The 25,079-nt window shown below is 45.6% G+C and overlaps 1 long non-coding RNA gene and 1 pseudogene across 1 annotated transcript in view; one reads left to right on the top strand and one right to left on the bottom strand.

Moving 5' to 3' along the window:
- LOC147576053 (uncharacterized) overlaps window positions 1–25,079 on the top strand; it is a 262,303-nt gene that overhangs the window by 209,735 nt on the left and 27,489 nt on the right. The window lies entirely within an intron of this gene.
- On the bottom strand, window positions 17,225–17,776 carry LOC112854601 (NADH dehydrogenase [ubiquinone] 1 alpha subcomplex subunit 12 pseudogene; annotated as a pseudogene).

Here is a 25,079-nt window from a genome sequence, read left to right as displayed (position 1 = left end):
AATACAGGGTGAGGTCTTGACCCTTTCCTGCTAAATAGGGAGTGTTTCTTCCTGGGATCCCTTCAGAGTGAAACATTCTATTGTCTTCTATACATGGAACTTCTAAGCAAACAGTCCAATAAAACTTAAAAGCTGGAGGCCTAGAGCTGCTCCTGGGGCACCAGGGGATCTCACAGTGCACGGAAGGTTAATTCTGTGTGACACAGTGCAGGCGATCCTACGTCTTTGAAAATGAGTATTTTGTAGGAAGTCTAGCTGGCAACCATATGCTAACAAGAGTATGAATCCACCAAAGTGCTGCCCAACAGAGGTGTGTGTTCAGAGGGTGGTGTTGCACTGATTCCTCTTCCCACGTCCCAGAGCCCCCCTTCCAGGGGGAGTAACTGTTCTCGCATTAGACCGGGAGAGAGCAGGAACTTAGCCCCATTCTTAGTGAAAGCAAATTACCTTTCTATTTATCCTGCTATGTACCATCACAAACTTAAATGTAAATTAAAAGAGAGATAAACATGAATGTCATGTCACAGCAGGAGCCACCATGGTCTCCCCAACCCGTGCCCTGCCAGTCCTGGTGCCCCCCGGTGTGGGGGTGTGGGGGATGTCCCTGGGTGGGGGAAGCTGGGCAGTATTCTCCTTGAGCTGTACTGCCCACCCCAAACTCTGTGGATAATCAGAAGTTCGATTTGTCAACAAAACCCAGTTTATCAAGAAAGTTCTGGTGGAACTGTGGTAAATACAGCACCTTGGAGCATTCTCTTTAGGAAGAGAATCTTTTTCTTTCCTTTCTTTTCTTTTCTTTTCTTTTCTTTTCTTTTCTTTTCTTTTCTTTTCTTTTCTTTTCTTTTCTTTTTCTTTTCTTTTCTTTTCTTTTCTTTCCAAGAGTCACAGTGATTTGGGCCTGAGGTGTCTGGTGAGAGATGTACAACTTGTCCCCACGTCTGTCTGGCAGGGGACATCAGGCCACCTCAGAAGCCTGGCCTTCATAGGCCCTCTGCTCTGTCACAAAGGCAGGTGGGGAGTCCTGGACCTGAGACTAACTAACTCACAGTCTTGGAACATACCTGAGCAGCAGCAGCAGCTGGGTGAGAAGTCGGGCTCAGGACAGTGACCGCGTTGGGGCTGGTGGCTGCCTTCTTGTTCCTTAGATCCCCTTGTCTGCCAGGGTAAATGTCCTTGTGGGGAGGGGTCCCACAGCATTCCCCAGCCTTCGTGCTGCGGTGGGGAATGCACTGTCGATCAAGCACAGAAGGAGGGCCACCCAACTCACCATGGACCCAAAAATGTCTTTGGACCCCAAACCCTTCACAGACTTGTGATGCTGCCTCATTATGAGGCAAAAATGATTTCTGTTGTGGTTTAATCCCATTCCCTTTGTCCTCAGTGAGGACGGAGAACGGCCAGTCACTTCTCAGTGAAATCGTGCTCATTGTTAGCTGCTCAGGCCTTCATCTTAAAAGTGCCTTTGCGAAAATGGCACTGAACAAATTGCACAGACTATTTCCAGCCACACATATTTACTTCTCCATTTGTCTCAACATCTTGGCTCTTTTCTTTGAGATAAGCACAAGGAACCCAGAGAGACACATAAATTATCTGGCTGTTTTATTACTCTGGTTCTCATAATAGGCTACATTGTGTGACCCGACCATATCTTTTGCAGGAAATTTATGTTGTGGCAATAATAATCCCTTCTAACAGAAACAGCCCATAACAGAGTGGGTTTATTAAGAGAGTATTTATGGCTAATTAAGCTGCCACGAGCACTCTTTTCACTGTCAGGATGCCAGGTAGCAGATGTGCATGGGGGACAGAGGGGCATATCGGGAAGCGGATGGGTTGAAGGCAGGAGACCCGGGGTCTGTTTGCGACCTCGCCACCAACTACATTATAGCTGCGGGCGAGATGCTTCCCTTCTCTGGACTGAAGTTTTGTTAACTGGGAGATGAAGGGGTTGAATGATGACCTTCATGCTCTGTGATTTGTGAATCTGAGGGTGGGGGAGAGGGCATGTGTTTGTACAGGGACATGATCTGAGTGAAAGATCACAGTCAGGTTAACCCCTCACTCTTGAGACTTCAGCCCCCAGTCCTAGTCGTAAAGGTGACAGACAGTTTAACCTAGTCCAGCAGGCAAATCCTAATGTAAAAATAAATTAGTCAACCCGAAGAATCACGTCCCTTGTGTGTGTGTGTGTGTGTGTGTGTGTGTGTGTGTGTGTGTGTGTGTGAACTCCCAGAATCTGTCCCTGACCCACTCCGAGAAGACCATCAGGTAAAAACACACCAAGTGTCCTAACTGGAGGCCATCTGTTAGCAAGAAAGTGCCCGTCACTCATCACCTCCCTTAAGTGTGTTTGCCTCTGCACGGGGGAGACGAACAGCACTCTTCCTGCCCAGGGGTCCTCTATCTCCCGGTCTCAAATCCCAGACACATGCAGTTGGGAAGAAATTATTCTCACAATCGCAAAGGACACATCCTTCTTGAGAAACTTTTTAGCTCTTCGTAGCTAAAGCTAAAGGGAAAGTTTCTGCCTTCCTCCTTAGTGGGGTGCTGGGTGAGTCCCAACCCCAGGAAATCAACTCTGGCTGACCTAACCCTCCCCACCCCGTGCATTTACCCCTACAAGTAATTGCAGCCCTCCCGTGTCCAGCAGTGTGACCCCTCCGCAAGGGCCCCCGACGGTTCACACCACCCCATCAGTTAGGAGCAGGTGCGATTAAGTGCGTGGCGGTTGCAATCAAATACACAAGCAGAGTGAAGGCGTGCCCGCCTCAGGTCAAGGGCAGCAACATCACGGTCACCTCCAAGGTGTGCCCTGTGTGCCACCTACAGACGGGCCGCTTTAGGTAATGGCAGAATTATTTAAGATACGGTGCTGGCGCTGGTTTGTTGCTTGAGAAACTTCCTCTTAGAGGGAAAAATATTAACAGAATTTCTCATGGCTGTCAGTTCTAGGAGTTGTTCCTTGACCGTGCTGAGAACGACTAAGGAATCTGCGTGACAAGGCGGGCGGTGAGACACTGGTTCCCACCGGCCTCTCTTGTTCAAATCCCTGAGCCTCTTTCCATTCCCACATTCTCAGTGGGGAAACAGCAGATTCCCTTGCCCCGATATTCAAGGATCAGACAAGCATTTGGAAGAGTCGTACTTACCCCATCAGCTGCCAGAATCCAACTGCTAATTTCGACTGGATGCACAGCTGGCCTTTGGCTACCAACACCCTCCATGGAGGACAAGAGTAGGAGCAGATCCCAATGTGCCTTCTCATAGTTTCCTAATAACGCTTTGGGGGGAGTGGAGTCAGATGTTCTTTTTAATAAGAATCTGTAGCTATTGAGAAGTTAATAAATGGCAGCCAGCTCTGCCCAGTAATCCAAGGTGACGTTCCTCAGTATGAAATAAAAGCATGTAACCGGATGATTGCCGCATATACATGGCCATTGGGTGCTTAAAGGTTTTATACGTCCCCATTCGGTTCCTGTAACTAATGGTAATGAGAGTAACAATGACACTATTGAATAGTTATTAGCTATCAAACACTACCATTTATCAGGTGTTATGCTAAGCCCTTTAGACACGGGGCTTGCTTTAATACTTCCACCAATTCAATGAAATAGACCCTGATTTCTCTAAAGAAAGGCTCAGCAAAAGTAAGTCACTTACTTAAGAGAAAATAGTGGCAAGCCCTAGATCTGAGATTTGAACCCAGCTACTCGAGCCCCGTATCTGTGCTGCTTCATACTCTGTATCCGTTCGTTCAGTCCTGCTGCCCCGCGGGGAGTTCTACTTTCTGAAGCCAGATTTCCTAAAAAGCTAGAGAACGAATTCTTCTTTATTCTTTTAGTTCGAATCTCTGGAAAAGCGAATACACATCTCCGCGTCTTTATTTTTTAACGGCTTTATTGAGATACAGACCACATACAGTTCACCCATTTGAATATGTATTTAAGGATTTAGTATATCCATAGATTTATGCAAGCATCAACACAATCTAGTTCTAGAACATTTTTGTCATTCCCCAAAGAAATTCTACCCATTAGCCCTCATTCCCAATCCTCCCTAAGCACCAAGAATTGTACACCACTAAACTACTTTCTGAGTTGCCTCTTCTGGACAATTCATCTAAATTAATCATAGGTTATACGGTCTCTTAGCATATATGTATTTAAGGTCCGTTTGCTTTGTAGCGTCCATCAATACTTCCTTCCCGTTTATTGCTAAATAGAATTCCATGTTGTATCTGTATCACATTTTACGTATTCATTTAGCAGTTAACAGACACTGGAGTCGTTTCCACATTTTGACTGCTGTGAACATTGCGGCTATTCACATTCCTGTACGAGTTTTTGTGAGGACACATGCTTTCATTACTTTTGAGTATATACCTAGGAGTAGTGTTGCTGGAGCATATGGTAACTCTATGTTTAAGTGTTTGAGGAACCGCCAAAATGTTTTTCAAAGCCCGCTGCCTCATTTTACTTTGTCACCAACGTACGAGAGCTCCGTTTTCTCTCCTTCCTAGTCAATACTTGTAACTGTCTTCGATTATAGCTGTTCTAGTTGATGTGAAGCGGTATCACATTGTTGTTTTGATTTGCATTTCCCTAGTGAGTAATCATGTTGAGCAGTTTTTCATGTGCTTATCGGCCATTTGTACGTCTTCGCTGGAGAAGTGTCTATTCAAATCCTTTGCCCATTTTTAATTGGCTTTTTTAATCTTCTATTATTGATTTGCAAGAGCGCATCTTATATTCTGGATATAAGTCCCTTATCAAATATATGATTTGCAAACATTTTCATTCATTCCGGCGTCGTCTTTTCATGATTTTGTTCATGTGTTTTGAAGCACAGAGGTTTTTAAGGCTGATGAAGTCCAAAGGTCTATTTTATCTTTAGTTACTTGTGCCTTGGTGTCATATCAAAGATACCATTGCCTAGTCCAAGGTTATAAGGATCCACTCCTAAGTTTTCTTCTGAGAGTTTTATAGTTTGAACTTTTACATTTAAGTTTCTGACCATTTTGAGTTGATTTTTTAATATGGGATGAAGTGGGGTTCCAGTTTTTTTTTCTTTTGCGTTGGATATCCAATTGTCCAAGCACCATGTTCGAGAAGACTTTTCTTTCTTGGGAATGTGCACAGTCTCCCTGATCACCAGAAGTGTCTTTCTGTAGTTTATTTGGGCATCTTTAAATCTCTCTTTTCCTGATATTCCTGTTAAGTTCCTGTCTGGTCTGCCTTTACTGGTATCTCATCTAGAAGCTAGCTTCTACTGATTGCTAGCTGTTGGCTCTAATGTTTTGACAGTATCTTGGTATTGTTTGACAACACTTTGGTATAAATTGTTCTATGGTCTGATCCAATTTTAATCATGTTGTTTTTCAGGGGTGGGGTATTCCCAGTCTTTGAGTCTTACTCTGACCCCAGAAGGGCTCTTCTTGGCTGTCTCTTTTCCTGGTTCTCTTTGTTAAACTTCTAGCTGGTACAACATCTTGCTTGCTGCTACTCCAATCATGGAGCCACCAGCCTTTTCTTACTTTCCATCAAGATCTCCACTGTGTATTAACGGTGTCCTTAAGGCATGTTCTTCCTAAACTATGTTATCAATGAAGTCAATTCCTTTAGGGAGAATTGAGGACCTCTATTTTCTTAAAACCTCTTCCCCCACTGGACAGAAGCCCTGTGTCACTAAACCAGACACTAAACTGTGTCTCCTTGAGAGACAGCCTTGCTCCATGAGCAAGAGGACTTATCCTCTCGTTCCTCCTGGAATTGGGCCTCTCCCCTAAAAGTCACCTGAGGCAAGGTGATCATGGTCCTGTATGCTTGGCCCTGTAAGTGAGGACTCAGTGGGGGAATGGGGCCCCAGTGGGCATGCCTGCCTGGATCAGAGCTCCTGTGGAAGGGAGCTAGGGAGGGAATACAATTTGCTGACAACTTTCTCATTCTGGGGTGAAACTGTAACCCTAGACTGTGATCTTGAGGTGAAGGAGCCCCATTTTCTTGGCCACGCCCACCTGGAGTTGAGCTACCATTATACTGAGCTGAGGGTGGGGACGAGAGCTGGTTGTGGCTCACATGGCACAAATTCTCACTGTTCTTGCTGAGATTTCATAAATTTTCATGAACAAGTATTTTTCCATTGTATGCCCTTAGGAAAATCCCCAGAGACTTTAAATAATTGTTTCATATAACTTTCTCCAGTTACAATGGTTGTTTTGCAGAGGAGAGGGTTTACCAAACCCCTCATGCTGCCATTTTGTGTGTCCTCTATCTCCATACATTTTATGAACTGAAGATGGATCATACTCTGCCCTCTTCTTTATCTTTCAAAAACCATTATAACACAGTTCCACTATTGAATGTTACGAGTTTTTTCTCCTACATTACATGGCCTCAGAACTTTTTAGCTTGAATTTTGTAGCTTTTCACTTCTTCCCTTACCTCTGACAGTCAGCCATTTCTTTTTATTTTGGTCGCCTGTGTGTCTGTAGTTACCCTCTTTTATGCTTTCTGAGTTTCAGATTCAAAGCTGATCAGGAGCTTGTCAGAACTGTGGACAATTACAGTGAAAACATTCTGACTGAGGGTCTAGAGAAATCTCCTCTGAACCGAGTGTCTAAACTCTAAATAATGTCACTCCATGAAGACTATTCGGAGCCTTTGTTTGGTCTGTTAACTTCCTGGTGTTGATGACCTTCCACACAGGGGGAGCTACTGAGGAACTGACAAATGCTACCTTCGAGACCCCTCAAACTGTTTCCAGCTTCCTCAGTGATGACTGGGCCAAGTAGTCAAGAGGTGTATGTAAATATACAGTGGCTGTCAGAAAGGGCTAATAATTTAGGACAGAAAAGGAGCACCTTGCCTCAGAGCTCACAGCATGCGACAGTCAGTCCTGAGGTAAGGCAAGAAGAAGGTGGGGCGTTGTACCCAACACAAAAGGAACCAGCACTGGCTTTGCTGCTGCTCCAGCCCAAGGCAGGGTAATGCAGCTCTTGCGTCTTCTATGCTTCTGAGTCTTGCTATGGAAGACTGCGGCTTCTCAGAGCATCTATATTCTGGGGTGATGTTCTGTCTTTCCTACTGTCCTTCTCAGAGATTTGCATAACATCCCCCAGTTGGACCCTGCTCTTGATGACCAGCTTTCCTGAACTGAGGGGAGATACCATATCAGAGCAGGACGTGGAGGAGAAGGGACATGGCAGAGAAAGTGCCGGGGGTGGCGAGGGGTGGGGGGAGATAGTGGACAGGGCCCTGCCTCGGAGGGCAGGGGAGTTTAAGCAGGGCTGGCCCACTCTGTCAAACAGAGCAGAAGCCCAGGCATGGAAAGAGCCGAGCACTCTCTGTGCCTATAAGTGACTGTGTTAGTTTCCTAAGGCTGTCATAACAATGTCCTACAATGTGGGTTGCTTAAAGCAATAGAAATTGACTCTTTTATAGGCCAGAAGTCAAAAATCAAGGTGTTTTTATAACCGTGCTCTCTTTCAAAGTCTTTAGGGGAAGATCTTGGCCCGATTTTTCCAGCTCGTGGCAGCCCCAGGTATTCTGGGCTTATGGTAGCATAATTCTAATCTCTGTCTCCATAGTAAAGTGACATCCCCTCCCTGTCTGCATCCCTTTTCCTTTTCTTATCAGGATACCAATCATTGGATTAGGGCCCACCTTAATGACCTCATCTTAATTTGATTATATCTGCAAAGACCCTATTTCCAAATAAGGTTACAATCATATGTGTTAGAGGTAGGACTTTGACATATCTTTTTGGGGACACAATTCAACCCATATGAGGTGGTTTTTCATCTGTCAGACGCCTGTGACAATGCGTTACATCTATCTAACTGAAGAACGTTTCACTCCGCAGTCCCTGAGAAAAGAGTGAATGCCAGGAAATGAGGTTTAGTACAGGATCAGTCAAAACGTAAAGTACCTTCACCCCAGGCCCCCAAAGGAGAAGTGCCTCAGTCCAGTACCTTCAAATAAAATACTGCCGTTGACATACCCCCAAACATATCATCATCTAGGCCCATTAGGACCAGGTTGGAACCCATTTGGGGGTAGACTGGGAGGATTGCGATATTCTGATTTTAGCTGTGTCAACAAGACAAGGCTGAGCTGTGTCTTTGCCCTGGAAGGTTTAGACCCTTGGAGGCTTCAGTGCCGGCTGATGTAAAGTGTTTGGACAAAGTCCATTCTTTCTAGGTGTGTACTGGGCATTTTCCTAAAAGCAATGTATAATGATCCCTTTACACAGAGGATGGGATAGAGGTTCACAAAGGTCAAGTGACTTTCTAATGGTCCCATGACTCCTTAGTAGTAATGAGGTCTTTGGGGTACCATTCGGGTGTTCTTTGCATTGCACTATACCATAGTGGCTTTTTTTTTTTTTTTTTTTTAAATCAGGATGCAGTTACCATCAGTAAATCCATGCCTGAACCCTGAAGACTGGAATCTATCTAATGGAGGTTGAAGGAAATCTCTGGAGTCTGGACAGTGAACCCAGGGCCGAGGGCCCTTCGTATCCTAGAGGGCCATTATTTCCTCTGTTTGTTGCTCATTAATGTTGGCTAAGCACATACAAAGTGCATCAAAAGCACAACAAGGAAGCTATCCCCAAGGAGCTTGTAATGTCATAGCTACAGGCCTTTATATTCAGCATTGTGAGTGGAGAAAACCTTGGGGGCAGCCACCTAACCCAGACTGGAGGGCTGTCCCTTGAGGATGTGATGACTGCACCCGATGCAGAAGGATTCTAGGAGTCAGGAACATCATGTAGAAAAGCCTGGAGGAGGCAAGAGAATGGTCTCCTGGGGTCCGAACCATAGGAAACAAGGAATCCCCAAGATGAGCCTAGTGGTTGGCCATTAGAGTTATGGCCGTGAGGAGCCTTGACACCATGTGAAGGAATTTGATGTTCATTAAAAGTGCTCAGAGAGTTGGGAGTCATCCCAGAAAGATAGGTTTCAGGTGTTCAACTTCTCCCACATCGTGTAAAACTCACTGTGGCTGTGTGCTCGGGCCAGGGCTTTGCTCAGGGCCACTTTGGGCCTCCCACTCTGACTGGAAATGAAACAGTAGCTGATTTGGACTGTGCCCTATTAGAGCTGGGATGGGACTTTGTTGGGGCCCTGATCCCTGTAGGATCCTGGCTCTTTTTCTAAGTCTGTGGTTAGAGAGGGAGGCTGAGCGGGGTGAGAGAGAGGTACCATGGGTGTGCAATGAATAATTGTCAAAGACACAAATGCTTCGCTCAAGGTGTGTTATTTTCATGCAGGAAATAGGAACATCTGAGGCACAGAGTGGCCTCATAATTATTTCTGGGTGACACAGCTTGACAGAGCCTCAACCCCTCCCCCCGGGGCACAGACACACAGTGAGCAGCATAAAGCAGTCATCGCGAGGCATCTCCTGACCTCATTCTCAGCCTGCGGGGTCTGTCTAAAGAACTCAGTGCACTGCTCTGGGTTTCCACCTGGCCTGTGGGGAGCCCACAACAGGATGATGCTGAGAATGTTCCTAAGGACTCCCAACTGCTTGACTGAGCTGGCTGGGGAGCCCTCCCTACTTCCAGAAGCCAAGGGTCATTGCAATGGACAGGACCCCTAGGTTCCCATTTCCCATCTCAAAATGTAGTGCCCTATGTTGCTGGGTAGACTTCAGGCGTCTTAGAATTGAGCCCTGTTTGTATTTTATTCTGGTTCTCTTTATCCTGCGCAGAGGATGGCAGTCGGCTACCATGAATAGTTTCTCTATTAGGAAGACTAGAGGAAAATGGTCTTTGTCCCACTTTTCCGGACAGTCTACTGGGCCTGTGGGCCTCTGAAGAAGGAGCTGTACCGCTGTGTCCTAGACTGCCATGGAAACCTGAGCTTCTTAGGAATTCCTATCATCCTAGAACTTTGAGGAGGTCAGGGAATCTGGGAAAAGAGTTTACTCCTTAACAAAGATTACTGGTCCCATTGATTAGGGGACTCATGCCTGCCTGATTAGCAAGGGGCTTCAGGACACATTTTGCAGTCAGGAATGAATATAAAATCAAGGAGACCCAGAAAGAGCAATCAACGATACCCCAACATTCTCCTAAAGCCAGCACTACCAATGTGGGTAGTATCACCACAGCCACTAGAAGCATGAATGTAGCCCATGGCCAGGCAGCTTGGTGTCCAGGGGAGGCATTGTGCCCTGCTTGTTCTGTGGCTCCCTATACGATTCTAAAGCCTGAAATGCAGGGACAGGAGGTTTTACAGAGAATTGTTACAAGTGAAACACACTTGTCAGAAGGAACTGAACCCTATAACAGGGATTCAGGACACGTTTCCAGCATTGTCTCTGCACCCCAGCCTGCTATCTCTGGGACACAGGCTCACCATGCCTCAGCATCACCAAGCACTCACGCTATTCTCAACCGCTGTGTCTTTGCACATCCATTTACTTGGCCTGTAATGTTTCTCTGTCTTTGTTATGCAGCAAAACTGTAAAAAACCTGAAATCTCAGTCAAAACTCTCCCTAAGCAGCCTGCCTTCTGTGAGCTTCGAGACCAAAGAAATTAGGATTTTTTTTTTCCCTCCAAAAATTGTGGGCATACCTTGGCTTCAGATGTTAGGATACTAGAGTGACTATTTGAGTATGTGAGTGTGTACCCCATTTATCACCTGAGATCCCTTAGGGAGGAGGTGCTGCCTTGTCCAGGCTTCCAGAAAGCTCTCCATTTCATAGTCAATGCTCTGAAACTTTGAAAAAGTTGATTGCTTGCCTGTGAGGGCTATGAGGAGATAGCCATTTTGGGGGAAGACAAACTTTAGAACTATGAGAAACTGTGTTTTCTCCTGGTTTGGCAAATAACTTTCATTCTCTAATGGAGAGCTTTAATTGGAACCTTGACTCTGTATTTGGAGGTAATGGGCCTTACTAAAAATGGATTAGAGCAGTTCATAAACTCTTCCTCTAAATGTTAACATATTGCAGGGCCTGCAAAGGTTACTTAGCTTGGCAAGAAAACTCACATTAAAGATCAAAATAACAATTTCCTGGATTCCTGTGCAGGCTTCTAACTTGTCCCAGTATCCTTGGGCCATGGGTAAACAGCTGTGACATAATCAGTAACTGCTGTAAATGGACAGAGAGCCCAAGCTCTTTGCAGTTCTCTTGGAGAACTGGAGGAAGAAATAGGACCGAGTGGACATGAAGGAGTAATTACTGATAACAGTCAATTTTTAGAATGCTTGTTGTGAGCCAGCTTCTCTTCTAAGTGCTTTGCTTAAGTGATCTTACAACCCCTCTGAGCTAGGTTCTGCCATAATTCCCACCCTGAAGATGACTCACCTGAGACACAAAATGCTTGGATGCCTTTTCCCAGGTCCTGTAGCTGAGACCCTAACTGACTGCATTTGATTTTAGAGCCATGTTCTTAACCACTCTGGAAACACTCTCCTTAATTAGAAAAGAACCTATTGAGGTTCAAGTTCAGAGGGGCTGGCTGAGGCAAACACAGAGACATGGTCTGAAGGATCTCATGTCCTTCACTCCAGAACAGGGGCCAGTGTGCCTTGGGTGCAACAAAGCTGGGGTCTGGAACAGGACTGGATTGGGGTCTAAATCTAGCTCTTCGAAGGGCAGGGTGCCTTTGAGCATGTTGTTGGAGCCCTCAATACATTGGTTCCCTCATCTGTAAAATGGGATTGTTTTGAAGTTTAATTGAGATGTTTCATATACAGGGCTCAGCATGGAGTCTGGGCACAGGTAGAATTGGGAAAGAAGGAAAGGAGGAGGGAAGGCAGCAGTGCTGGTAAGGGTCTGCTAGGGCAGAATATACGTTTGTCCTCTTGAACTTGCTCCCATTTCTATGGTCATAAGAATGTCCTTAAAAAAAAAAAAAGATTTCCAGAAAGGCCCTCAAGCATCTGTTTGTTCCTTTGTGCCTTTCTTCTCCCAGGTCTGGTACCCAATTGCCACTTTTTTTTTTTACCTCTTTCCCCCGACCCAGCCTTGTCCATTCCCTAGATTATGAGCTGACCATTCAGCTGCAAGCATTGGCCCTTGGGCCTGTGCATGGTTCCCCGATTGGAGCCAGGACATCACCATTGCAAAAACACGGCCGTCACCCGGGACCTGGCTGAACAATATCCTCCCAGCCATACGTATTGGGGTACAGGACCAACTGGAGACACTCACCTGAGAACGTCCTGCTGGTATGACAGATTGGGGCCAACAGGTGAGGGTTTTCCCTCACTGAGGCAGAGCCAGCAAAGCTAGGCTCACCTTCTAAAAGAGTCATGAGGATGTTTCCTATATGTGAGAGGGGACTGGGGACTATTTCTCTGAGACATCACATTGACTTTAAAACCAGATGCAGACATTTGTGGATTTCAGAAAAAAGTCTTAACGTTAATGGCACTCAAACGCCAAGAGCATGGGCTCTGGTGGCAGGCATAACCCTTCAGTTAAGCTATCCTTAGCTCTGCCACATTCACAGCCTGAACCAAGGTGACTGAATTCCTCTCATAACCATAACACTCATTCATCATGTGTGTTTATAGTAACTGACACACTTCAAGGCCATTGACAAAAAGCAGCCTGCTGATGGCCGAGGGTCTCACTGGTCACACAGTGGGAAAGGACATTGGCCAAGCCTTGAGATCTGGGTAATATGTGACTTATCTCAGGAATGCCTGACTTTGAAAAATATACACAGAGTGACCCACAATGGACCCTTAAAACTCTATTTGCTGGCCTTATGCGTTCTCTGCCTCATTAAAAATGTTGGTTGTTTAAAATTGCTGAGGGATAATTAAACAGGCCTGCAGTTGATTTATGGGAGACGAACAGAGCGATGAATGCACAGGAATATTGTGTTGTGAGGGAGGTAATTTATGAAGATAAAGCTAAATATTGATGGGGGAAGCCCAACTCAAGGTTGGCTGCAAGAAGTGATATATCTTGGGAGTCCTTTAAATCCTTGGAGGCCAAAAACATCCAGGTGAGCATCACATCTTGATATCCAGGCCTATATTTTGAATGGCAGCTTTTAAATCCTCTCTTAAGATCTGAAGAAATAATGCAATGAAAGACTGCACCCCACACCCACACTTATGCACATGCACAGCCATATATTTCATGTGACCACAGAGGCTAAGCTATGTTTGGAATTTGAGGTGGAATCAAAGGGAATGGTTGTGATAACAGGGTCTAATGAGTGACTTTCTCTTTACAACACGCAGTGTTTCCTAGCGGTGTGGCTAATACTCGCCATAAGGCTGCTTTTACAAGTTACAAATTGGAGAGTGTGGGTATAGTTCCGTGAGTCTGGGAGTTCTATGGGAGGGGGTGGGGGAAGGTTTCCTTTCTATCTCTTCTTGGTGAAGCTCATAGTAAGAGAACAAACAAAATGTACCGAGGCTTATTTCCATGGGGGGAGACTGTCTTGGAAGGTAGAGGAGAGCCGAGATTTTAAGCACTTGAGTTTCCCAGCCTGGCCAGGCTCACTGCTCTTCTGGGAGCAGCCTCAGTCAGCGGATGGGTGTCCCAATGAGAGCCCTACCTCCCTGTGGCTCCTAGCTACCGTGACAGCTTCCAGCAGGTGCCTTGGGGGGTCAGTGATTGTGAAGTCAAAGACTTTATCCTCATCTCTCTGTCTTGTCACTCTGGTTCCTCAGCAGCCTGTGAAGCCTTTGAAGCCCTTTGAAGGGCTGACTCTCTTGCCTCAGAAGACAACTCCTTCTATTCTGAGAGCTAGTCCCAGCTCAGGCCACCACCCACCTGGACACATCCATGCAGTTACCCATCGCCCACTTCTGGGCACCTTTTCTCTCACCAGCTCTGCCCTCAGCATGTTTCAGGCTGCCCCAGAACCACTTGTAGGGTTCAACACCCAACCTGGGACCCCAGCTTGGGTGTTCTTGGGTCTGAAGTCCAGATCCAATTTCTCTGCCTGTGTCGACCCAGATGTGCACACCACATGTCCCATAGCTTCCACGGGGAAAAGAAAATTGAGCTCTAGGAATGGGCACAGGTCAAAATAGTGCTTATTAAATAGTTTACCTACATGGTTCCTTTCTTGAAGGCGCTCCTAATAAAATCAAGGTGACCATAAGGAAAGGGCCTGACCCCAACTTCCTTCTCGTTTCAGCTCCACTTTCCCTCTGTATGCTCACCAAGTCAGAAATCCCATCCTCTGAATCCATCCACCTTTCTGCTTGCATGTTTGTTTGAATGTCACCCTCCTTTTTGGGGATGACCTTCTTGTTGCTCCTGTGAAAATGTCAGCTCCAGTGTTAAGCTCTCCCTGTTTCTGTCTGTCAGAAACCAGCTCAGAATGTGAGCAACTCCTTTCTGCACAGAACTCCAGAGCTATCCACAAATCACCACTAAAGACCTCTTTGTTCTAACAAAGGAAACATTTTGCCAACCTGGTTTGAGTTACAGTGTGAACTTGGAAATACTTAAAATGCTTAAAATACTCTTGAATGCAGAATTAAGTTGATTTAAAATGTCCTTGCCTTCAATTTGTTTGAACTGGTAAATTTATTGCACGGAAAAATCAAAGTCAATGACCATATTTGCCCTCCTCAATAAATGCAAACGCAAATCTTAAAAAATTTGCAAATGTTTACCTTATTCCATTTTAATGTCTCTAAGACTTAAAAAGACAATCACGTTCTTGGGCTTTTAATGTTTCTGTCATATTTATCAGTAATTTAAACCTAAGTCCATTAACAAAGTAGAACTCGTTGTTTAGATTGGAAACGAGAGTGGCCCCTGTTCTTTGAATCACCAAGGTACCTCCCTGTCCCCATCGGTGGTGCCTTGAGCTTTTACAACCAGATCCAGGAAAAGTTGGCTTCCTTTTTACATGAATAGGAAAGCTGTACTGCTGTACTTGTGGTTCTGAGACTGGCCTCTGCATTGCAGTCTGGTCTGGGGAAAATGTCATTCTCTTCTGTACAGAAGTTGAAGTATTTGGCTGATCAGTGACAACACTACTGGAAGCCAGAACGTGAAATGGAGTCAGCATTATCAATAAATAGCATCAAGTTGCCAATTCAGGAAAAATTGACCCTGTGAGGATTTCAGGGGCAGCAGGGCCATCAGACCTGAAGCCCTGTGGTGAGGTGGGTTATTTTTGTGTGGTCTCACTGAGTCTGGAGGTGGACAAGTGTTGGGCGTGCGTGTGGGAAAGGATGCAGTGGGGGTGGGGCTATTTGTGGGTACTAAGATTTAAAGAAAGAAAACCCCACATTGTCATCTGAAAGAAGATAAATGAAAATTGTTGGAGCAATAGGCCTCTAGGGACTAATTACTTGTCTGCTATAATTCAGGGACTGCACTCGTGACTTGCATCGACTCAACATGTCAAATGTCAGTTCTATGTTATGAAATAAAATACATGTTCTTTTAATGTAAACAGTACAGAAATGTTCTCAAGTGTCCCAAGTCATTAGTCACATTGGACACATTCAGTGCCCTGTGACTTGTCCCCATGGCTCTGTGCCTGGAGGTCACTTGGTATGTAAAGAGAAAGCGTGCAGCCATGTAATTAAAACCGATGTAGGCACCTTGTTCATCTGGGGGCTGAGGAGCATCCAAACAGCTGCTCAGGGAAACTCAGGCTTTGCTAACATGTGGTATAACACATTCAGAATCCAAGAATGCCCCCAAAAATCCCAGACAAAAGCCCCCCCACGTCCCCCACATGTCCCCCCACATGTCTGCATTTTGCTTCGGTTTTGTTGTAAATTGTTGCAGGAGATTGGAGGGACGGGGCTGGCCGGCTGGTGCCCTGGTAGGATTTGACTTAGCAGTGGGGGATGGTAAAGCACATGGGCTTCCCATTATACCCCCCGGCTTCCTAGCACTGCATTATGCTGTGTGAGCTGCCTCAGTTTCGTAGGAGTGCTGTGTAGATTAGATACAAAATTTAAGTAAAAATCGTATTAATCATCCAAGGATCAACCAGGGGAAGAGAGGCCACTCTATATATTTATAAACAGAGGGATCTGGTTACCCAGATGATAAGGTGGCTGCAAGGCAGAGCACAGAAACATTGAAGGGATCGATAAATCCCCTGGGTTAGAGGAACCAAGGGGGCAGTTGTTGCCACTGGGGTCCAAGCTCAATGGTCATAGGGAAACTGGTAGCTTGACTTGCCTGGAAGGAGCTGGAGACCTAGCTGAAGATTGCCGGAGACACCGCCTAGGTGTGGGCAAAGTGGTGATGGGGAAATACCCTGGCTTCTCCCTTTCTTGTACTCTCTCTACCATGATCTCTCTGTGGGCAAATCCTGCCACAAATCAGCTAGAACGAAAGTCCAGGCAACACAGCCTAGAATGGTCAACACCTACCTGCTCTGAAGCTCCATCTCCATAAAACAGAGAAGGGAAAAGGTTTGGAATGGCTCCTAGGGTAGACAGGCCCATGATCAGCTTATTTTGCATTTCGAGAGCACTCTGCAGCCTAGGAAGTAATTTCCTTAATGGTTTTTGTCTTAGAAATCCCCACAAAGCTCTGTGAATGGTGCATTCTCCCCTCATTTAATGTGTGAGGAAGCTAAGGCTCAGAGACTTCCGGTAAATGGCTTTAAGCCATCTAGTTTGTCCTGACGGGACTCAAGGTTAGGTCTCCCAACCCCCATCTAGCACCCCCCCCCTCCACCTTCCTCCATGCCACCCTTAGAAATGTACTTTTCTTCTCTTAAGCACTAAGAAGTTCCTTTTACTCATGAAAGTTTTGCATTTCATAGTGTTATTCAAGTTCTCTGTTCCCTTGTTGATCTTCTTTCTGCCTAGTCATTCTATCCATATTGAAAGTGGGATATAACCGAGTCCAGTTATTATGTTTGAATTGTCTGTATCTCCCTCCACTTCTATCAGCTTTACTCCATGCAATTTGGGGCTCTGTTGTTAGGTGAACACATGTTGATAATTAGTATGTCTTCCTAATAGATTAATCTCCTACTAATTATAATATGTCCCTCTTTTTTTTAAAGTAACATTTTGTTACAGACAAAGTAAAGTCTATTTTGTCTGATATCAATATAGTCACTCCAGCTTTCTTATGGTTGTTGTTCACATGGTATATATTTTACTCTCAGCCCATTCATATCTTTGAATCTAAAGTATATCTCTGATATACAGCATATAACTGTTCTATTTTTATCCAATCTGATATTCTCTGCATTTTGATTGGATTGTTTAAGCCATTCATATTTAATATTGTTGATATAGTTGGATTTTTTTTAATCAAACAATTTTAATCAGTAAAAGTGCAATTACATGAAGAGCCCCATGTTATACATGTTTAAATTATTTTCCACTGTCTTTACTTGTAAGGTGTTGAAGGTGGGACCCACTCTTGAATCTTCTTTCTAGTGGTAGAATAAGGTACATATTGTTCTGGAGTGCCACTCACACTGAACTTATGGTTTGTCCAAATGAATTTACGAGCAGTAGGTGGTTTTGTTGTTGGAGGATCATCAGTCGTAGAGTGAAGCCAACGATGCCATTCAGGGGGGACCATGCTTCCATCCACATCCCAAAACGTGTTCTTACCATTCATTTCAGTTGTATATATAACCCATTGGTGACGACCAAAAAATTGCTTGTTGTCCTCATAGTATTTGTTTCCATATTTGTCTTCCATCACTAATGTACCAACCCTCACATCATTTGCCCCGAAGAGAACTCGTAGATAGCCGTGGAGGCCACCATGGCCACTGAGCTGCTGCAGCCCGCGTTTCAGGACCTGCAGGAACTCCATCTTGTCCCGTAGGACCAGGCCCCCAGGTGCTTGATATAGTTGGATTTGTATCTGTCATTTTACTTTTTGATTTCTGTATGTCACCTGTCCTTTTTGCTCCAAATTTAGCATTTTAAAAGGACATGTTACAAAACTATAGTTTTGGGTTTTATGTGCAAAATTTAATACAAAATATCATTTTGCTTTCCTTCCTTTGTGCATGAATCTCTCTCAAGGTCTTCCTTATGAGGAATACAAAAACCTCTTTTTCACCTTGCAGGTCCTCGTGAACTGTTCTGGGGAAGTGTTTGAGGGGCCTAGGGGAGTCACATGCCTCTGGTAGGGGTGATGAGATGTGATTAGGGAAACACCCAGGAGCACATCGGCCACCACTCTCCCTGCCCTGTACCCCTTTAGAGAAAATTCCTTAAGTTTTCTCTCACCTCAGGCACACTAAGAGGTAGGTTCCTGAATGACAAAGGAATTCTCCTGGACCTGGCCATCACTGTGCACAAGGACCAGAAGGGCGGCTCTCTGTGGATCATGTTCAGGCTAAGGCACCTTCTTCTACAACTTCCAACACCAGTGATTCCTATCATTCCTTGAGAACCACAAACTTGTTGCGAATGATAACAGGCAAGCCAATTTGGCAGAGTGGAAAACATCTTTATGACATTATCCAGTGAATAAAGCAAAGTACAAAATTAGACCCCTTGCTGAGAACACCAGGTACAACCAGAGGATGTATGTGGACAGCACTGGGCAGGGGGACATAAAGCTCAGAAAACATTGTTTCTTGTCATAGTTGTCATAGTTGAATGACAATGTGTCTGCTGCTTTACTTTTGTTACATGTCCTTTACTGGGAAGATATTTTTGGGGGGTTTTCGTTTATGAAGCCATAAAAAACATGAAAAATTAAGGAAGGACTGATAAAAAGGAGTGAGGGAAGGAAAGAGGTAGAAAGGGAGAGAAGACAAAGAAAGGGAGGTCAACCTTATTTGGGCTGCAGGCAAAAGATAATCCCTTCAAGTTTTAAGGCAGCTACACTTGATGAATAATGAAAGGAGATCTGAGCTCCATTTGTGTTTTAATATTTACTCAGTGTAGTAAAAAATTGGGGAAAAATAAAGTAAGGTATCAGGGGGAGTTCAAGACCTAAAATGGACCATCTGAAACATGATCTTAAAAAAAGATACCGTGATTCCAGTCTGAAGACTTTAATTTCACACAAGGGAGTAGGAAACTGCACGGCCTGTGAAACATTTTTTACGTCTGGTTATTTGCCCTGCGGGAGGAAGCAGAAGGCTCATCTCTGCATCCCTGACCTCTCTGAGCTGCTTCTGCCCGCCCCTGGCTCCTGTTCTGCGCTGATGTCTGACTCACCCTAAGACCTGTCTCCTGGGCCACCTGGATCTGAGCCCGCACATTCAGGGGGTTACCTCACTTCAGATATCACCTCCACGGAGCTTTCCCGGGCCCTGGGTCCCATTTTAAAAGGGCAGTTGAATTCCCTACGGTTCTGTCCCAGAGCTCCGGGACTCTGTCCTCCTAGAAGAAATGATCACTATCTAGACTGATGATGTATTCTTATCAGGTGGACTCGTCTCGTGTCACTTTAGTGAAGCTGGAACGTTGTTCCTCAGAGTTCTCTGCTCCGAATTGCTCTAAGTGAGCACGGAGTGCACTTGGCATGAGACATGGGAGGCTGCCGGGAGGGAGCAGATTGCCTGCTTCAGGCCAGGGCAGGCTGTCATCACCCATGCGCTGGCCCACCAGGTCTGGGTGCGGCAGCCGCCCGCACTCCCCCCGTCCTCCGGCATCTCCTGCCCCTGCCTCTCTGCCTAGGCATCCGAATGGCTCCGGTTGACCCTTGCGGGTCTGGCACTGTTGCAAGGAGGTCCCGGTTGTCTTTGCTTCCCACACTCCATGTCTGTCATCCCTCCCCATCTGCCTGTCCTGATGCTCCCGGCTGCAGCCTCAGATGCGAGAGCGGCACCCCGCATGGACCACGTCTGACCAACTCTCTGCAGTAAACGTCTGACCTACGTCCTGCTGGCTCTGCTCGGCAGCAGGACCCTGGCCGAGGCGCACCCGCAGGCTGCCCTTTCTTCCTTTTGAGCTGGGCCAGGGATTAGGGATCTTCTTTGCAAGTTCAGGTTCTCGCAGAACACAGGCTAGTTTGGGGGCTTCATGACCTTCAAGCTGATATCCCACCGCAGGGTCCCTGATGGGGTGAGTCGGAGCCCGACAAGGCCTGGCTGGCATCCCACAGCTGGGAAAGGCTAGGTTTTCTGGGTTCCCTTTGCCACGAGCCTACTTCTCAGAGCAGGTGATCAGGGATAGGCATCACTCTGATGGCTGTAAGTTCTCAGATGCCTGATCAGATGGCCTGGAGCTGGGGTACCGCCAAGGATAGGGTGGGGGCTCTCAGTGCAGCGGTGGCTCTGCAGACTTGTGCTGATCCCCTGCTAGGAAGCCCCAGGCAGGGACGTAGCCTCTTTGCTCCCTTTTGGCACAAGTGTCTTTGTCTCTCTGTTCTTCCCGGGTTCTTCCAACTGGAGGACAGACCACGACGGATGCCTTGATTTCTGGGCCCTAATAATTAGGATCCAACAATGCTCTGGGCCCTACTGACACGCACCGTGTCACCTCACACTGGCTCAGTGCACCCACCACGCGTCCCTCTCTGAGCGTCTTGCCCACCCTGGCGGGCTTCTCTGTGTGGGACCAGGACAACTTGTGGGGTGTCCAGCGAAGGAGGGAGGCCAAATCAGCTCTCACATTTGTCCTCTGTTGGAAATTTTTACTTGGTTAAAGGACGACTCTATCTCATCCTTCCTACACCAGAGTCCCATCCATGAGAAATGACCAGGTCAGTGGGATGTCACGGGGTGTTTTAGCGAACTGGCCTCTGGGTTAATTTCTCTCTTATTTTTCCATAAAGCTCTCTGATGTGCATGCTGTCATGATTACGCTTGTAGATCCATTGGAACATTAGCTCACCCAGTGACTGGAGATATTCCACTGCCCCCCAGCAGCTTCCTGTCATGTTCAAAAGGGCACTGGATGTCAGAGAAGGGGTGTGGGCATATATGGGGTGATCCATTTACTAGTGCCATACTTCCAGATTTGGTGCTCCCAGGGCTGAATTGTGTACTCACAAAATGCACATGCTATAGTCCTATCCCCCAGTACCTCAGAATGTGGCTGTATTTGGAGATAAGGTTTCTAGAGTGGTATTTAAGGTAAAATGAGGACATTAGTGTGGGCCCCAGTCCACTATGACGGGTGTCTTTATACAAAGAAGAGATAGGACACAGATACACACAGAAAAAAGACCATGTGAGGGCAAGGGAAGAAGATGGCCATCTACGAGCCCGGGAAAGAAAACCTCAGAAGATGCTAACCCTTAATCGCAGAATCTAGCCTCCAGAATCATGAGAAAATAAATTTCTGTTGTTTAAGCCCCCTGGTCTGAGGTAGTTTGTTATGTCAGAGCTAACAAACGATCGCAGGAGGTGACTGACTTACCCTCCGTTTCCTCTAATGGCCCCACTCATGACTTTGATGTATTTGGTTCCCATTCCATCAACGTTCATTCAGCAGAACAACACTGAAAGCACGTGGTTAGCTTCCTTTTTAAAGTTTCCTGTGTTTTTCCCGATGTTCTGAGCCTGCCAGTTTTAGGATTTGGAAACCATGCCCGTAGGCCACATTTGGAGGCCCCACTGTGGTACCTGGCCTGCACTGGCTGCCTTGATTTAGGAGGTATGGGTTAGGGGGCATTTGGACATGGGGGAGTAGGGACGGGATTGAGAGGTGCAGGACCCTGAGACCCGGTCCTGCCCCAGTGGGGTCTGTTTCCTGCCCCTCACTGTCCCTGCATTCTGCTCCTGCGGCTTATCCTCCACGGCCTCCTCTCTCCTGGCCTCCACCTTGGCTGAGGAATTCCAAGGGCATAGGCACAAAGAGGACCAGCTCACAGATCTGAGGGCAACCATGCCTTGAATGTGGATTATATTGACACGGGATCTCCCTTTGTCTTACTTGTCTTAATTCCTAGAGACAGCAAACTGTACTTGGCCAGCCTTAACTATTTAGGCCCAGGGTTGTCAGAAAAAACCCCCATATGTTGGCCTGCTTTTAGTTTAGTCACATATATGCAGGGGGACAGTTTGTCTGCAGGTAAAACAAAAGTGTCTCTATTTACTGCCACTGATCATTTGTTAAAGGGTTATTGTAGCAATAGTCATACCTTCACTGTATGGTGGTTTCCAGTTTCCTGACCACTTTTTACTGCATTGTGTTATTGTCTCTGTCTCCTAAGTATGAATTTAAGATCTGGGAAGACCATATTCTCCCAGCGCTCATGCAGCTGTGCTAGCTCCTTCCTAGCTCAGGACAAATGTCCCCTTGGCCATCTCTTGCCTCTGTCATAGTATCTTCTTTATTTCATTTTATTTTTAAATATTTTTTGAGGGAAGGAGGGGCAGACGGAGAAGGTGAAAGAGAGAACCTTAAGCAGACCCCACACCCAGTGCAGACCCTGATGCGGGGCTCAATCCCACGACCATGAGATCGTGACTTTAGCTGAAATCAAGAGTTGGACACTTAGCCAACTGAGTCACCCAGGCGCTCCTGTCATAACATCACTAAGAAGTTGCCTCATTATCTCTATGCTGCTGGTCTAGCATAAGGGACCATGGGTAACTCAGCCCAGTGCACTGTTCTGTACGTGGACTAATGTAGAAGAAGTCTCCCTCAAATCCATGAGATCAAGAGAGTCCCTTTCTAGAGGTCAAGCCAGTCCCTGCCTAGCTTTCCCTGTTCCCAGGATCTGAATCTGTGAAGAGTTCCCCAGTCTCTACCATCTGAAGACTTCAAGAAGCCTGTGCTTGTGAAGAATGTCAACAGCTGTCTTTCCCAACCTGGCTCAGAAAATGCCACTGTTTTTCCAAGTCCAGGCCACGCTATTTGGACAGTAGAAAGGAGTAATCATTTTGGAGAATCATGGTACCTTCTCGCATTTGTACTACTGAGAAATCATTGGCCTTCTATTCTAAGAAGGTTTGGTGATTATGTGTTGAATTCTAGTATGACTCAGAATCTACTTATGTTCTGCTAGCTCCAGGACTCCTGGGCTCCTGAACAGGCCTTGATGGCCATTGACACCCACCGTCTTAGGACTTGAGGTGGTGTGGAGCATCTATCTGAGTTTTAGTTTATCTCAGCCCCATTCTGCATTGGTTTAATGTAGAATTAGTCTCTGCCTTCTTTCCCCTTTCTGCCTTCTGCAGGAGAGTTTGCCATTTGTCCTGGCCTGGACTCCAATCAGTGCTGGGCCTGGAATTTCAAGCCCCCTTCCTGGGGCTCCATGTCTGTATTTCTGAAGGATTGGTTGTAATAATTCCATTTTCATTCATGATTTTATCTATTTGGGTCATCTCCCTTTTCTTTTCGAGAAGCCTGGCTAGAGGTTTATCAATTTTGTTTATTTTTTCAAAAAACCAACTCTTGGTTTCATTGATCTGCTCTACAGTTTTTTAGATTCTATATTGTTTATTTCTGCTCTGATCTTTATTATTTCTCTTCTTCTTCTGGGTTTAGGCTGTCTTTGCTGTTCTGCTTCTATTTCCTTTAGGTGTGCTGTTAGATTTTGTATTTGGGATTTTTCTTGTTTCTTGAGGTAGGCCTGGATTGCAATGTATTTTCCTCTCAGGACTGCCTTCGCTGCATCCCAAAGCGTTTGGATTGTTGTATTTTCATTTTCGTTTGCTTCCATATATTTTTTAATTTCTTTTCTAATTGCCTGGTTGACCCATTCATTCTTTAGCAGGGTGTTCCTTAACTTCCATGCTTTTGGAGGTTTTCCAGATTTTTTCCTGTGGTTGATTTCAAGCTTCATAGCATTGTGGTTTGAAAGTATGCATGGTATGATCTCAATTCTTGTATACTTATAAAGGGCTGTTTTGTGACCCAGTATGTGATCTATCTTGGAGAATGTTCCATGTGCACTCGAGAAGAAAGTATATTCTGTTGCTTTGGGATGCAGAGTTCTAAATATATCTGTCAAGTCCATCTGATCCAATGTATCATTCAGGGCCCTTGTTTCTTTATTGACTGTGCGTCTAGATGATCTATCCAATGTTGTAAGTGAGGTATTAAAGTCCCCTGCAATTACCACATTCTTATCAATAAGGTTGCTTATGTTTGTGACTAATTGTTTTATATATTTGGGGGCTCCCGTATTCGGCGCATAGACATTTATAATTGTTAGCTCTTCCTGATGGATAGACCCTATAATTATTATATAATGCCCTTCTTCATCTCTTGTTACAACCTTTAATTTAAAGTCAGTTTTTCTTGGGGCGCCTGGGTGGCGCAGTCGGTTAAGCGTCCGACTTCAGCCAGGTCACAATCTCGCGGTCCGTGAGTTCGAGCCCCGCGTCAGGCTCTGGGCTGATGGCTCAGAGCCTGGAGCCTGTTTCCGATTCTGTGTCTCCCTCTCTCTCTGCCCCTCGCCCGTTCATGCTCTGTCTCTCTCTGTCCCAAAAATAAATAAACATTGGAAAAAAAAATTTAAAAAATAAAGTCAGTTTTTCTGATATAAGTATGGCTACTCCAGCTTTCTTTTGACTTCCAGTAGCATGATAGATAGGTGTCCATCCCCTCACTTTCAATCTGAAGGTGTCCTCAGGTCTAAAATGAGTCTCTTGTAGGTAGCAAATAGATAGGTCTTGTTTTTTTATCCATTCTGACACCCTATGTCTTTTGGTTCGTGCATTTAGTCCATTTACGTTCAGTGTTATTATAGAAAGATATGGGTTTAGAGTCATTGTGATGTCTGTAGGTTTCATGTTTGTAGCGATGTCTCTGGTACTTTGTCTCACAGGATCCCCCTTAGGATCTCTTGTAGGGCTGGTTTAGTTGGGGCTCCATGTCTGTAGTGGGGCAGAATTCCAAGAGGCCCCCCAAATTTCCACCCACAATATATATACCTAAATAATCTCCTCTTCTTGAGCAATACTGAAAATGATGGATTTAACTGCTCTGATCAGGTTTCAAAGGTAAAAGTCAATTTACAGATGAAATTAAGGTTCCTAATCAGTTGACTTTGATAATCAAAAGAGAGATCATCTAAACCCTTAAAAAGGGCTGGGCTCTGCCTGAAGACAGATTCCAAACTTGAGAGAGATCCTACTGCTGGCCTTAGGGAAGTAAACCTCCACATCATAAGAGGGCTTGTGGGTAGGCCACTGGCAGGAGCTGAATCAAACCTCCGGGAGCTGAGAGCAGTCTCTAGTCAACAATCTCTAGCAGGCAGGAAGCTGGGCCCAGGGTCCTACA

This window comes from Puma concolor, chromosome D2, assembly GCF_028749965.1.
Source record: "Puma concolor isolate L17-30 chromosome D2, mPumCon1.1.hap2, whole genome shotgun sequence".
Lineage (NCBI taxonomy): Eukaryota > Metazoa > Chordata > Mammalia > Carnivora > Felidae > Puma > Puma concolor.
Note: the sequence above shows the minus strand (reverse complement) of the source record. Positions and strands in the feature narration are given on the sequence as shown.